This window comes from Hoplias malabaricus, chromosome 2, assembly GCF_029633855.1.
Source record: "Hoplias malabaricus isolate fHopMal1 chromosome 2, fHopMal1.hap1, whole genome shotgun sequence".
Taxonomy (NCBI): Eukaryota; Metazoa; Chordata; class Actinopteri; order Characiformes; family Erythrinidae; genus Hoplias; species Hoplias malabaricus.
In genome coordinates this window covers 74,659,628-74,674,738 of record NC_089801.1, presented here as the reverse complement: position 1 = coordinate 74,674,738, position 15,111 = coordinate 74,659,628, and the positions used below count along the sequence as shown (strand labels likewise).

The 15,111-nt window shown below is 39.3% G+C and overlaps 1 protein-coding gene across 1 annotated transcript in view; it reads right to left on the bottom strand.

Moving 5' to 3' along the window:
• Positions 1 to 5,279, bottom strand: part of dmd (dystrophin) — a 163,759-nt gene extending 158,480 nt beyond the window's left edge. Inside the window, exons 1-3 of the mRNA XM_066661558.1 lie at positions 5,218 to 5,279; positions 1,295 to 1,387; positions 534 to 611 (exon numbers count right to left, since the gene is read on the bottom strand). The gene's annotated coding sequence lies outside the window, so the exon portion shown is untranslated. The remainder of the gene's footprint in view (positions 1 to 533; positions 612 to 1,294; positions 1,388 to 5,217) is intronic.
• Between the last annotated feature and the right edge of the window lie 9,832 nt (positions 5,280 to 15,111).

The window sequence follows — 15,111 nt, the reverse complement described above, 5'->3', positions numbered from 1 at the left end:
TTGAGAGGAACACAATGCTTCAGCATACCAAGACATTTTGGACAATATCATGCTCCCAACATTGTGGGAACAGTTTGGGGATGGCCCTTTCCTGTTCCAACATGACTGTGCACCAGTGCACCTTGTGGGATAACCTTGTGGAAAGTTTTCCTAGAAGAGTTGATGCTGTTATAACTGCAAAGGGTGGACCAATATCATATTAAAACCTATGGATTAAGAATGGGATGTCACTTAATATGTGTTCGAAGGCACATGAGCGAATACCTTTGGCAATATAGCGTATAATATGTGCGTTGACAATGTAAATTGAGAGGCAGTAGAACAAATTTATTTTTAAATAAATAAAAGCCCAGTCAGTGGGCATGAAGATGAAACACACTGGCACATGCAGATGGCACCATGTGAGTTCAAGAATCTGGAACTTGATGTTAGTATGCAAACACATAAGCCACAATTTGAACTGGTTCAGGGGTTTTGTCATGAGAAGATCTAGTTAAATTGCAGGTGTACATTTGTTTTTGCCTAGTACTTACATTGTTCTTCTGAAGGATCTGCAATGCTCTGTTGACATTATTGAGTGAGTGCACTCTCGTAAAACCACGTTCTTTCACCTGTAGATAAACGGCATAATTCAATTTCATTTAAAAAAAAAAATAATAAAAAACAAGCATTCGTCCTAAACCTGTTTCACACCAAACAAGACTTGCTGTGCCATGCCATTGGTGTAGCATTTCACACAATTTGAATTCACAGCAATTGAAGTCAGTGTAAAAGATAATAAAAAACGTAAAATTGTAAATTTTACAATTTATCAATTTTAACTCAAATTTATTGTTGGCGGAGCTAAGTTAAGTTTTAGATACAATAAGATGCAAGGAATCAGAGAAAAAAAGAATTTTGTTTCTACGTTATACGGTTTAGGAGATATGGACGTAAACGCGTTTGGTATTGCTATAGCGCCACCTTGAGGCCAATAGGTATAATTTTCCATAGTTCTCTAATTGCACCTCAGCTGTACCGTGCCTTAAATTTTGGTGGCTCTGGGCCTTACGATCTTTGCTCCAGAATGAGTTTTAGCCGAGAAAAATAATAATAATAATAATAATAATAATAAGAAGAAGAAGAAGAAGAAGAAGAAGAAGAAGAAAAAACCCGACAATCGCTATAGGGTCCCCACACTACGTGCTAGGACCCTAATGAACAGTTGCTCAGACACAGTGCAAAAGGGCACTGATAATGTTCACTTACACATGATTACATTAAGATATTGAACAATTTATTTAAATGTACCTACCACTTCATGCCCAACAAGGCCCTCTAAAAGTTCTAGAAGACGACGACCATCACACAGATCTGTGAAGAGGTCATCAATAGGGGTCCTTCCAGCCTAAAAATGAATACAGCACATTTTTATAACATGGAGGGAGAAAGGAAAGCTGAGCATCTGGTAACATCTGGTAATTTAACTTGTAAAACATTTTCAATGTATGAAATGTCTCCAATTCATATGTGACAAGGTCTCTGTGTAATTTCCCCCCAACTACCTCAGATATTCAGAACTTAAGCATGATAACGGGGATGTTAAAATTAAACAGATCCAATCATTCATTCATTCATTCATTCATTATTTGTAACCGCTTATCCAGTTCGGGGTCACAGTGGGTCCAGGGCCTACCTGGAATCATTGGGCGCAAGGCAGGAATACACCCTGGAGGGGGCGCCAGTCCTTCACAGGGCAACACAGACACATTCACTCACACCAACGGACACTTTTGAGTCGCCAATCCACCTACCAACGTGTGTTTTTGGACTGTGGGAGGAAACCGGAGCACCCGGAGGAAACCCACGCGGACACGGGGAGAACACACCAACTCCTCACAGACAGGCACTCGGAGCGGGAATCAAACCCACAACCTCCAGGCCCCTGGAGCTGTGTGACTGCGACACTACCTGCTGCGCCACCGTGCTACCCCAGGTCCAATCAGACAACAATTAAAATTGCACTGCCCTGTCAAAAGCACTTTCAAAATAATTCCTCATCTTCTGTCATTAGCAAAAACATTGTAAATTAAAAGGAATTTGACGCATACAACATGCTTCAAAAATCTGTGACAGAGGCATTTTTGCAGGCCAGTCTAGCACACACATTCAGTGTCTTTGAAGCCAATCTCTTGTTGCTTGAGCCTTGGATATCCTGGGAGAATGCATCAACATAATGGCAGCAGATAGCTCTCTAAAATCCAAATGTGTACCTCCACCGAGACCTTTACGCAAGTCACCCATAATGTGAGCACTGAAGCACCCTATACCATGACAGCATTTTGGCTTTCACCTTTCACTGTTAACAGTCTAGCTAAGGGGTCACAAATAGATGGACCGGTGGAACGTACTCATACGCTGTCCTATCCGGACCAGGACCTGTAACTAATAAACTACCTTGTAACTAGTAAGACTTTGTCTTACTGGAATTCTGTGAAGCTGCTTTGTGACAACATCAGTTGTGAAAAGCGCTATATAAATACATTTGATTTGATTTGATTTGAAGAGCTGAGTGTTTGTTTTAAGGGGAGTGACACTTCTAGTCATTACGGTCCAGGTTTAGCAGTTCAGGAAACTCACAGACTAACTTTATGCGTTTCTACATATTGCATGTGAGGCTACTCAGCCAATCAGATCTGTGCATTATGATGAACACTATAACTCGAATGAGTGACACCCTCACAGTGACGAGCTCCAGATGCTGTCCTAGAACCAATAAAAATAGTCCACGGGACGAGATAAAAGCTCTTTTGGGACACTTTCAGGACGACAGTGTCGTATGAGGTAAAACTAGAAACATTAAAAATAAAGGAACAATTACTGGTTTAAATATTGTAATAACACTTAACATGGATACTATTTACGAATAGAGTTCCATTCTTCAGTGTAAAGAGCCAATCAGCTTGAAGTTAATGGATAAAGTCCTGCCCACCAGAAATAAGAGGTTGCTGGTTATGGAAAAGCAGTAAAGTCAACTGCAACTACAAGAAGTCATTAGGCACTTTATATATATATATATATATATATATTAAATACTTGTTTTATTTGTCAATTTTACTTGAAATGAGAAAACAATATTTATATAATTATTTATAAGTCTTGTTGAAATGTAATTTGTTTTGACATTCAGTTGTTTACTACATAAAACACTGCTATAACTACAAGGTTGGTTTACTGTACAAGATATGGAATAGATCATAATGCAAGTTATACATTATGTTCAAGTCCTTGGCTTGATTTTTTTTTATCTACCTGGACCATAATGGGGTTTATTTAATTTCCCCTGGTGTAGATGGTCCCTTCTTTTCTTTCCCAGAGAGTTTGATATCTGTTTCTCCTGGTGGATGCTTTATACATTAATACATTTTAATAGTGTCCTGTTTGTGAAAAATACCCCCAACACTTATATTTTTCACAATTATTTTGCCCTTCTCCCATTGTTTCTTGGGTGTCATGAATCACAGTCCAATAAATCCAAGATGGACATATATATACCCATTCCTATATACAAACCGGATTCCAAAAAAGTTGGGACACTAAACAAATTGTGAATAAAAACTGAATGCAATGATGTGGAGGAGCCAACATCTAATATTTTATTCAGAATAGAACACAAATCACAGATCAAAAGTTTAAACTGAGAGTATGTCTCATTTTAAGGGAAAAATGTGTTGTTTCAAAATTTCATGGCGTCAACAAATCCCCAAAAAGTTGGGACAAGGCCATTTTTACCACTGTGTGGCATCCCCCCTTCTTCTTACAACACTCTACAGACGTCTGGGAACAGAGGAGACCAGTTTCTCAAGTTTAGAGATAGGAATGCTCTCCCATTCATGTCTAATACAGTCCTCTAACTGTTCAATCGTCTTGGGCCTTCTTTGTCGCACCTTCCTCTTTATGATGCGCCAAATGTTCTCTATAGGTGAAAGATCTGGACTGCAGGCTGCCATTTCAGTCCCCAGATCCTTCTCCTATGTAGCCATGATGTTGTGATTGCTGCAGAATGTGGACTGGCATTAACTTGTTGAAAAATGCAGGGTCTTCCCTGAAAGAGATGACGTCTAGATGGGAGCATATGTTGTTCTAGAACCTGAACATAGTTCTCTGCATTAATGGTGCCTTTCCAGACATGCAAGCTGCCCATGGCACAAGCACTCATGCAACCCCATACCATCAGTGATGCTTCTGAACGGAGCGTTGATAACAACTTGGGTTATCCTTGTCCTCTCTGGTCCGGATGACATGGCGTCCCAGTGTTCCATAAAGAACTTCTAATCGTGACTCATCTGACCACAGAACAGTCTTCCATTTTGCCACACTCCATTTTAAAAGACCCCTGGCCCAGTGCAAATGTCTGAGCTTGTGGAGCTTGCTTAGAAATGGCCTCCTCTTTGCACTGTAGAGTTTCAGCTGGCAACGGCGGATGGCACGGTGGATTGTGTTCACTGACAATGCTTTCTGGAAGCATTCCTGAGCCCATTCTGTTATTTCCTTGACAGTGGCATTCCTGTTTGAGGTGCAGTGATGTTTAAGGGCCTGGAGATCACGAGCATCCAGTAGAGTTTTACGGCCTTGACCCTTACGCACAGCAATTGTTCCAGATTCTCTGAATCTGTTGATGATGTTATGCACGGCTGATGATGATAACTTAAAAGTCTTTGCTATTTTACGCTGGGTAACACCATTCTGGTATTGCTGCATTATCTTTCTGCGCAACAATGGTGGAATTGGTGATCCTTGTACCATCTTGGCTTCAGAGAGACACTGACAGTCTGAGAAGCTCTTTTTATACCCAATCATGTTGTCAATTGAACTAATTAGTGTTAATTGGTCTTCCAGCTGTTGGTTATTTGCTCAATTTCCCTTTTCCAGCCACTTATTGCTACTTGTCCCAACTTTTTTGGGATTTGTTGACACTGTGAATTTTTGAATCAACATATTTTTCCTTTAAAATGTTACATTTACTCAGATTAAACTTTGGATCTGTCATCTATGTTCTATTACGAATAAAATATTGACATTTACCATCTCCACATCATTGCATTCAGTTTTTATTCACAATTTGTTTAGTGTCCCAACTTTTTCGGAATCCGGTTTGTACATTACTCTGTAAAACTAATGTACCTACAGACTGGAAATTTTCCATATCTAAAAGAAAGTCCATACAGATCACCTTACCTTAGAAAACTGTGAGTTCACCCATTTTGTGAATGTTTTCTTTTGTATGTCTTCTCTTTCATCTGCAAATGAATAAGAAAAGCATTAAATACTGGGTGAAGCAGACCCCCGCAGCTCTCTGGGTAAAGCAGACTCCTGTGGCTAACTGCTGTGACCCAGGGCTCTGCTATCACCAAGGCTTCGCCCAGGAGTTCCGGCAAGTGTCACACGAGAAGCAGGGAGTGTAGCCCCGTCCACTGCTAATCAACATATATCAGCATGTTGTTCAGCCCAAAAAAGAAAACGAAAAGTGGAAAATGAAAAGGAAATTGGCAGTAGGTCGGTCCATTTATTTCTTGGTCGTTCTTCTTTTGTATTTTAAAAACAAATATTAAAAATTGAAAAACGGATGGTTATTTGGTTTTCATACTCCAAATCCATATTTCGCAAAAACAAATAATATCTCTCAAACCGGAAGTTTAACACAGTCTTCACTTTGTGCTCACTTTGATTTTTTTATGCTTGCTCTTGTAAGTTTACTGTTTTCAGAGCGGTTAGTTAGCAGGATGGCTTTAGAACCACACGCTGAAGCAATTGTACACATGACAAGAGGGAAATATTTTCTACAGCCATCATTCTACATTCTACAGTGGCTATTTCGCATTGTTATGGAATCGTTGTCCTATATGTCGTCATAAATAACAGTATATTTAAATCTATGAAATAAGCAATGCGTGTTTTGCCTCCTTAAAGTGATTTGAAATTAAAAATAATCCTATTGACTTGTTAATGTTACTCAAATTTATTATTACATGCATTTAGTGATGTAGTAACAGAGGCATCAATCTTGGTTAATCAGGGGTTTCTTGGTCAATTTACTCAATCAGGGGTTTCTGATTCTCTATCTGTTCTCTGTTGTGATCTCTGTAATAAAAAAACTATATGTGCATTCGGATATAATTGCGGATGGCTTGGCCGCCAATTTCCAAAGCTGGACCAAAGTGAAAATCCCTAAGAAGGGACTATCTTCTACAGCCATTTATTTCACATTGTTATGGAGAAGAAAGGGGTGGTACAGGTGGATCAGACACAGCAGGGCTGCTAGGGTTTTGAAAGCCATTAGTGTCACTACTGTACTGAGAATGGTCCAACAACAGTAAATGTCCAGCCAAGAGAATCCTGACAAAGGACTAGAAGACAACAGACACAAACTGTGCAGCAACAGATGAGCTACTCACTCTGACATTAGTTACAGTGTTGACCATTTAGGTAGAACTATCTAACAAAGTGGACAGTGAGTGGACAGTATTTTAAAACTCAAGCAGTACCTCTGGGTCTGATTTAGATTTTAGTTATGAAACATCCTAGAGACCTAGAGAGTAAATGTTTATTGTTATTCCTGAATACATGTAATGCCTTATGAAGGACTGGTGCACTGTTCAGGGTGTGTTTCTGTCTTGCTCCCACTGCTGGGTAGGCTTCAGCCCCACTGTGACCCTGAATAGAATGATGCAGCTGCAGATTTGAAATGAATTTTTTAGTCCTGAATAGAATCCCACTACAGCACAAAGGCTTGACTCCTTTAGTACCCTTCAGGAAAAAAAATTTAACTATTTTCCTCCTCAAAATCATCAATGTGCATAAAAAGCAATCAACCAAAACATTATGACTACCTTCGTTTTTCTATACTCACTGTAACTCTCTCAGCTCCACTGACATTGGTGGAGCACTGTGTAATTGTATAATGAAAGACTGTAGTTCATCTGTTGCTTTGCATACATTGCTTGCCCCCTTTCGCCTTGTTCCTTCATGATCAGAACCCCCAAAGGACCACCGCAATGCAGGTATGATTTGGGTGGTAGCTTATTCTCAGCACTGCAGTGACATTGGTGTGGTGGTTGTGTGTAATTTTGCTGGTAAGAGTGGATTAAACACAGCAGGCTGCTGGAGTTTTTAAACACCTCTGTGTTTGCTGTGCCTGATCCACCTGTGCTAGCGCAACATACACTAATGCCGCTTTTCCACTGTATGGTACCTACACTAAGTCTACTTTGGATTTTGCTTTTCCATTAGACAAATGTGGCACATGGTACCTGTTTGCTCGTGGTTCCAAGCAAGACAAGTATGGAATAAAACATGATGTATAAACCCTGCAGAGCGCTGACTGACCAGAGAAACTTGTGAATTGCAACAAAATGCACACATCCATCATAAACCAGCCGTTTGTAAAATCTCCAAGTTAAGTTTTCATATGACTCACAACAGCAGCTTGTAAAACTACGCCATCGTGTCCTCAAAAAGTACAAACGCTCCTGGTGGCTGACGTAAGAATCCTGCTAGACCTGGACAGTGCAACAAGGAATGAAAAACTCTTCTGATCTCTCTTAAGTGATACATGGCTGAGTCCTAAAAAACAAAAACAATCTGCAAATACACGATGAGTAAACAATACTTAACGTTACTGTCACCAATGTTGTGGTTCCATTAGTGAAAGCTATATTTCCGGGGAAAGCTGTGGTATTAGAAAACCAACCAGGTACAAGTGAACACAGTGAAGTACAATCGAGTAGTGTAGGTAACATGCAGCACACAACACACCACCACGTCTGTGTCACAGCAGCACAGAGAATGATCCACCACACAAATCGCGCTTGCTCTGTGGTTGCCTTGTGCAGCTCTGAAAATTGAAAAGCAGGGTTAAAGGGGGCAAACACTTATGCAGTGCAACAGATGGGCTCCAGTCTTTAATTGCAGAAGTACAAAGCACTCCTGTGTGGTCAATCGGGCTGAGACACTGGAGAGTGAATGTAGAAACAAAGAAGCGGCCATAATATTCTGATATGACTGTGTAACTTTAGTTATACATTTTCAAATATCAGTTCAAAATTGTGTTGTGACTTTATAAACTCCAAAGAATAAGTGAGAGTGTAATATGTTGATACCCTGCCACCTTTGTTTTGTCAAGTGTTACGTGAAATGCTCAAAGAAAACTCGTTTTCCATCTTGGAATCTTGGAATTTGGCCTGACTCTATTTATATATAAAGCGGGCAGAGAGTCGCGAGGATGAATACGTGTTTGTAACGGATCAGGCGCGTGACTTAAGGCAGGTGGCAGCTGGTTTGTCTGCGCCACAATCTAGCGTGTAGCTCGCTGGATTATATCCGCCCTTGTACAAATAGGATGATAAGGTAAACTAGGTTGAGCTGCAGCTGACGGGCAAAGACATTGGTGGGACCAGAATGTACCGGCCTTAGCAACTTAATCTCCCTAAACAAAGCAAAACAATCCAAAACTCAACTAAATTTCAGACTTCTCAGTTATTTCAATGCCCTTATAATTTTTTTTTAAGACCCAACTACAGTCAAATGTAAATCTCCAGTAAAATGTAAATTAAAAAAAAAATCACGCTGTAACAGCGTTAGGTTTGTTTTATTTTAAATAAGTGTCTTAATGAGCCGTGCACGAGGGAATTGAAATGACAGACATACATGCCGTAAACATGTCCCCCCAACTTTGTTTACAACCTTGAATATAACGCATTCCTCGACATGACAACAATAAGGAATAATTAAGCGCATGTGGGCAGTTAGAGCCTTGTTTGTATCGGGGGTTAGTCCCTCATATCGCGGACGCACAAACGGTTAGATAATCTGATGTTAACACCCCCCCCCCCCCCACCCCTTAAATCCAAAATTAATCGCGTGACAACACGACCTAATAAAAACCGTTAAGATGGTTATCCTTAGGTAAAAAAAACAAAGCGTGACCACACAACACTAGCATCCCAGTTCAGTTTCTGTCTATTTCAGTCTCTCCTCGCAGTCGATGCTCGAATTGCTTGCTAATAAGCAGGAAAACCCTCCTTTTCTAACCAAGAACGTATCGTTGTGGTAAGCAGTGCTCATTAAGACATGTATCAAAAAGCGTCTGGGAAGTTACCTGTATTGAAGCAGTAAGGCGGAGTGATATCACCCGCTGACTGGGTCTAAGCGCACGTTCGGCCGGAATAACAGCGTCGTACTATTTCTCCATGCTTACATCCTCTGCCAGCAGCTGTCGGTGAACGCGTGTGCAGTTTCCTTTTTTTTTTTCTTCCCTGAGTCTTTCGTGTGCGGTTAGTTGATCCGCTGAGAACTGTTTTCCCTGCCGACGTGTAGGTTATACCGCGGAGTGATCTATAAACTATTCTTTTCCTCCTCTGACAGGAGCTATCACAGCCCGAGAGAAACACATGGCCTAGAGGCTATAGTTAGAATCAATCACCAGTGCCAGATACACACAGGAAGAGATAATATAACGGTATTTTAAATCAAATTCATTAAAAAAAAAAAGGCGCCAAAACATTTTGGAACCAGATTTAATTTAGAAACATTTGTAAAGGCTCATGGAAACAAACCATAGTTATATTTGAGTCACTTGGTCATAACTTTACTTCATTTGATGTAATGATGATTAGTTATTAGGGAATATGGCAGCAGCTGGAAGTAAATATACATTCCATGAGGGAGAAACCAAGACTCAAAAGAGGGAGTCTTTCTTCTCTGGTCAACACCTGGTCGCAAGTCGTGCCATTCTTCAAAATACTACAATGAAGATTTGTTTACCTGGTGTGTCATGCAAAAAGAATAGCAGAAACTTGCAAAGAACTAAATGAAGTGTAGATACAGAACAGTGTGGAAGAAGTTGGAGAGTATACAATCCAAAAAAATGTGGGTCAAGGGTAAAATGTATATAAAAAGGGAATGTTCAACACACACACACACACACACTTTTGAGTCGCCAATCCACCTACCAACCTGTGTTTTTGGACTGTGGGAGGAAACCGGAGCACCCGGAGGAAACCCAATAATTTTAACCCCCAAATTTAATCGAAAAATGTAACATATCAAATGTTAAACCTGAGAAATCAGCGGGTGACATGTTTGGACTGCAGACCTGCAGTGAGTTCTGTTTTTAATGCAGTGCAGCCTGGAAGCCAGAAGCCACCCTATACTGATTTTTGTCCTTGTTCCTTGGATATAGATTTCTCCGGATTCTCTGAATGTTTTAATAATATAATGTGCCTTAGATAATGAAAAGCCCCAAGTCCTTCACTATATACTGACCAATGTTCTTTTTTAATTATTGCACTATTTGCCTGGGAAAAAGTTTGACCTCTCTGGGATGCTCTGGTATGGTTTGTTTAAGCATTACACAACTTCACTTGCTATCCTGACCCACCTTTGAAGTGTGACACTGACAAAACATTCATCATCATCGTCATCTTTTTCTTCATTCTGCTTAATTCATTTTAGGGGCGCGGTGAACAATTCTAAATTGGCATAAAGTTATAAAATGGTAACGTTTGTTATGTTATATTTTCTTTGATTATTTTAATTTTATTATTGTTATTTAATACAAACCCCATGTCATGAAAATGTAAATTAAAAACAAAATGCAGTGATGTGCATAGGATGTAAATATTTCATTTAAATACATCACTTTTAATTTCAAATTCATTTTTTGTAACATATGCTTTTTCTATTATTATTTTAAGCCAGTTTAAGACAATTGAAAAAAAAAAAAAAAGCTTGGACAGGGGCATCTTTCCCACATTTCCTTTTAACAAACTGGAAACTGATGAGAACACACTGCTGTAGTTTTGAGAGTGAAAGGTTTTCTCATTCTGGCTTGTTATAGGATTTCACCTGCAGCACAGGGACTCCATTACAGTGTTTTTTGTTCATAAAGCACCAGTTGTTTTCAGTGGGTGATAGAATAGTTTATCACTTTTTTAGAGTCCTGCCTTTGTAATCCATGCAGAATGTGTTTCACTGAAATAAGCAAGGCTTTCCCTGAAAATGAAATTGAATGGAAGTATGTTTTTTCAAAACATGTATAATCTTTAATTTGGAAAGACTCAGCCTTTCTAATATGCTTTTTAAAAAACCTCAAAACCCCAGAACCCCACCTGTTGCCAATTAATCTAATTAGATTGTTTTGTGGGTTTAGATTTAGACTGCAGATGAGGGTTCGGTGCCTTGCTCAAGGGCACTGTCCTGCCTCAATCCACAGCTGAGGTGCCCTTGTTGCCCTGTCCCAACTTTGTTATCCTTTGTTATCCTGTTTCTGAAAAATGTTTGCTGGCATCAAATCCAAAATGGGCATGTATTAAAAAAAAGTCCCTGTACTATTTTCAACTAAAGATAAGGATTTTATTTATTTATTATTCAGAACATCCCAGGTTTCTTGACGTTCAGCGAATTTAAAATTGCCGTAGAGTCAGAGAATAAACATAAGCCTCCCAGATTGGATGGCTTTCCTCTGGAACTTTATTTGACAGTATGGGATCAATTAAGTGATAATAAAATTAAATCACTAATGATGGCCTTCAGAGTATTCACTGGTTCTGCTCCCATCTACCTCAATAGACTCTTAAAACCATACGTTAGCGCCCGTCCTCTCCGTTCCTCAAAGGAGCGCCAACTAACACGGCCAACCCCCCGTACAGGTCAGTCAAAGCTATTCTCATCTCTGGTACCACGCTGGTGGAACGAGCTTCCAAGCACCATCAGAGCAACAGGAACCCTCTCCGCATTCAAGAAATCCCTGAAAACCCAGCTCTTCCGAGAGTATCTTTTGCACTGAACGTCTTTCTTTAATACACTTATTACTTCCTGGCATATTGCACTGAATGTAAGGTATTTTGTATAAATTGTGCTGTAGTTTGAATGTTAAATCTTCTATTGTAAGTCGCTTTGGATAAAAGCGTCTGCCAAATGCACAAATGTAAATGTAAATAAAATTAACGTGTTGATATCCATTCTAATGTCTAATGTCTAACGCTAGCAAATCTGTTGCTAGATGCCCAACAGACAGCTGTGCCTTGCAGGAATTTCTTCCCAACTGCTATATAGCGAGAGCAGTTATAAACAAATATAGAGGATGCCAATGAATGCATAACCCCAGCTAGGCTCTCATAGGTTTAGGATCCTTCAGGCACCTGAGAATCAGTGTGCATCCCACACTACAGGATTCTGACTCATAAATATTGGACAGGTTTCATATTTACAATTCACAATCAGGGTGGCCCCGACTACACTGAGAGAGGATCACGAGCTCCCCACACTACAGGATAATCATTTATAATCATCCTAAAATCAGGAGACCTTTTGTGATTACTGGGGGAAGCAAGTCAGCCTCTAAATCAGCTTCAAAATTATCCTGTAGTGTGGGCCATGGTAAAACCAAGGAAGTCAAGTTCTTGAAGATATCTACCGCAATCAAGTTCTTTACAGGATTTAAAAGAATTAAATAACCTTCCTGATCACTCTTATATTATCTTAAATAAATGCTTTACAGGCCTATGGCGTTTAAGAGGGGTCAATGTGTTTTCTGCAGCTTATAATAGTCTATTACCTCATATCTCATAAGCTTCCAATTACTAACACTTGGGAGAAATTATTTATGTGTCATTGAACTTGGGAATAGATTTGGGAAATATCCCTTCTATTATTAAAAATGTATCACATTGCTTAATTCACTACAAGGCTCTTTAATAAGCCTATGACACACTCTGTAGTCTATTTAAAATGACTGTCTAGCTCCCTCTGGAAAAGCTATATGTACATTTGTGCATGTTTCATGACCATGAGCCATTTTCTAAATTACGGGATTTTGTTACACGTGGAAGAATATTTGGAGGGTGGCTTTCACCTGAAAGTTTCATACTGCACTCTGCCATCTTGCATGAACAGTGCTGTGTGGGTGGTCACAGTCTTGTCTCTTGGGGAAGGCAAAACAAAATGCGTGGAGGGCCAGCGTTTCCACAGTTTGAGACTAAAATGCACACAACGACCTGCCAGGCTAGACATCAAAGAGCAGAGAACAACACACCTAAGGTGTGAAAATTCATCCTTTGGTCAGAGAGCCATTACTGCACTACATCTGCACATATAAACAAGTTGTTTTCTTCTATGCTTAAACGGTGAGGTATATCACAATATTATTGGATTGTTTTAGCTAAATGAACATAAGCTTGTGTTTATGTCTTTGCATTACACTGTAAATAAAAATTAAATAAATACACATTTTATTTACTGTAGATTATGTGCACGACAAGATACAGTATGCGTAAGAAACAGGGAAGGGCACACACCCCTAGTTTGTGCAGTAAACATAGGGAATAGATATGAAAAGCAAGCGGGTAAAACTGGCAACATCCAGAGATAAACAGTCACATAAAACTTAAGGAGTGCTCGAGATTACCAAGATACTCAGCAGAACATGCAAAAGCAGGATTAATAGGCATGCCAACTTCTTCGCATGGTGCTGTCTCAATGGTTTCAGCAATTATTAATATCATTGCTATTAGGATTACATTTGTGGTAAAATGTACACAGTTCGTATGACTTTTAACTGCTTGTCAACAACAATACGACAGGCTTAAACAAGGACACATGAAATCTTACACCAGGCAACTGCAGCTGTTTTGAGCCTGTTAAGACCATATATCAACATGAGAATAAATATAGCTCACTCTAACGTGGACTCAAAATTGAGTCTTGTGCTTACAGGCAAAAAGATTACGTCCCATAGAAATAAGTTCTATTAAAACACACATTAAACTATAAACAGCTTAGCAGACCAAAACTCCCAATATGAACAATAACTACTTTAATAATATAGATTTAAGCATCAAATGTTGTATACACCCTGAGGATAGACCCGATATAACACTATATATCTATATAAATAGTTTAAAGTCATGTTTTAATATAAGCATGTCTTTGATAAAGCGATAGCCACTTATTTACACCGAAGGAAATTGAGTTTGTGGAAAGGCTGTCACACACGGCGGCACTGGGGAACTACGTATATGAAAGATAGTCTTGGCAGCACAGATGACCTGCTAATCCTATGAGCGTGATAGCAGAGTGGGCACTCCTTACAATGAGTTTCCACTTACCCGATCTACTCCTTATTATTTCTCCAAATTCATCCTCCAATGTCTGTACTTCCAATTGGTCCTCTGGGTACCCAGCTTCAGCCATGATTAAAAATTGGAAAAAATAATGAAGTCAGTGAAAGTTATTTGCTCTTAGGTGCAGGACAGGAGTTTGTGAATGGCACTGTGGTAAGATAGTCGCCGGAGTGTTATGATGCAGGGGAAGCAAACTTGTCAAGTGGCCCAGATGAGGAGGAACAGGTGGCACATTCTGCTCATCTTAAAATAGTTAATGGACCAGACAGTTGGCGTCACCATGGAGTCACAAAGGTTTTCTCTGAGATATTTAGAGGAATGGAATAAAGGCCACTTAAAAATAAGGATCTTAATAACTGCTAAAAATTTTCATTAAAATAAACCAGTTTTTTTACAAAATTAAAATCATCTATTGTATATATTATTATATATATTTCTACATGACAGCTTCACACAAATTTGCTCTAATGAATTTGAAAAAACAACAACATAAACATGTCAATATCTAAAGCCAACACATTAAGGGATTTCCAAATAAAGCAACGCAACTATTAGGGCTTCCTGTGCACAATGGCTTCTTCATTTAGTCTTCACACCATTTTCATTATTGTCTAAATAAGTCAAAGCAGACAACCTGATACCCTCTACACCTAATAACGTTACGGCTGACATGCTAGATAACCAACTAGCCTATCTGCTACATATTCCTAAGGAGCATTTTTCTGTGATAACTGAAGAAGAACCACTTGGATTCCTAAAGATGTTGTATTATTATCATTTTTATGCTTTAATCTTAGACATCTTTCCCACTAGTTTTTCCTGCTGGAAAGTGCCACTCTGTGGTGGACAAAGTACCCAAACCATGTAGTTGAGTAAAAGTACAGATACCCAAGATAATATATTACTCCAGTAAAGGTCCTCTTTGTAGATCTCCACTTGAGTAAAAGTACAA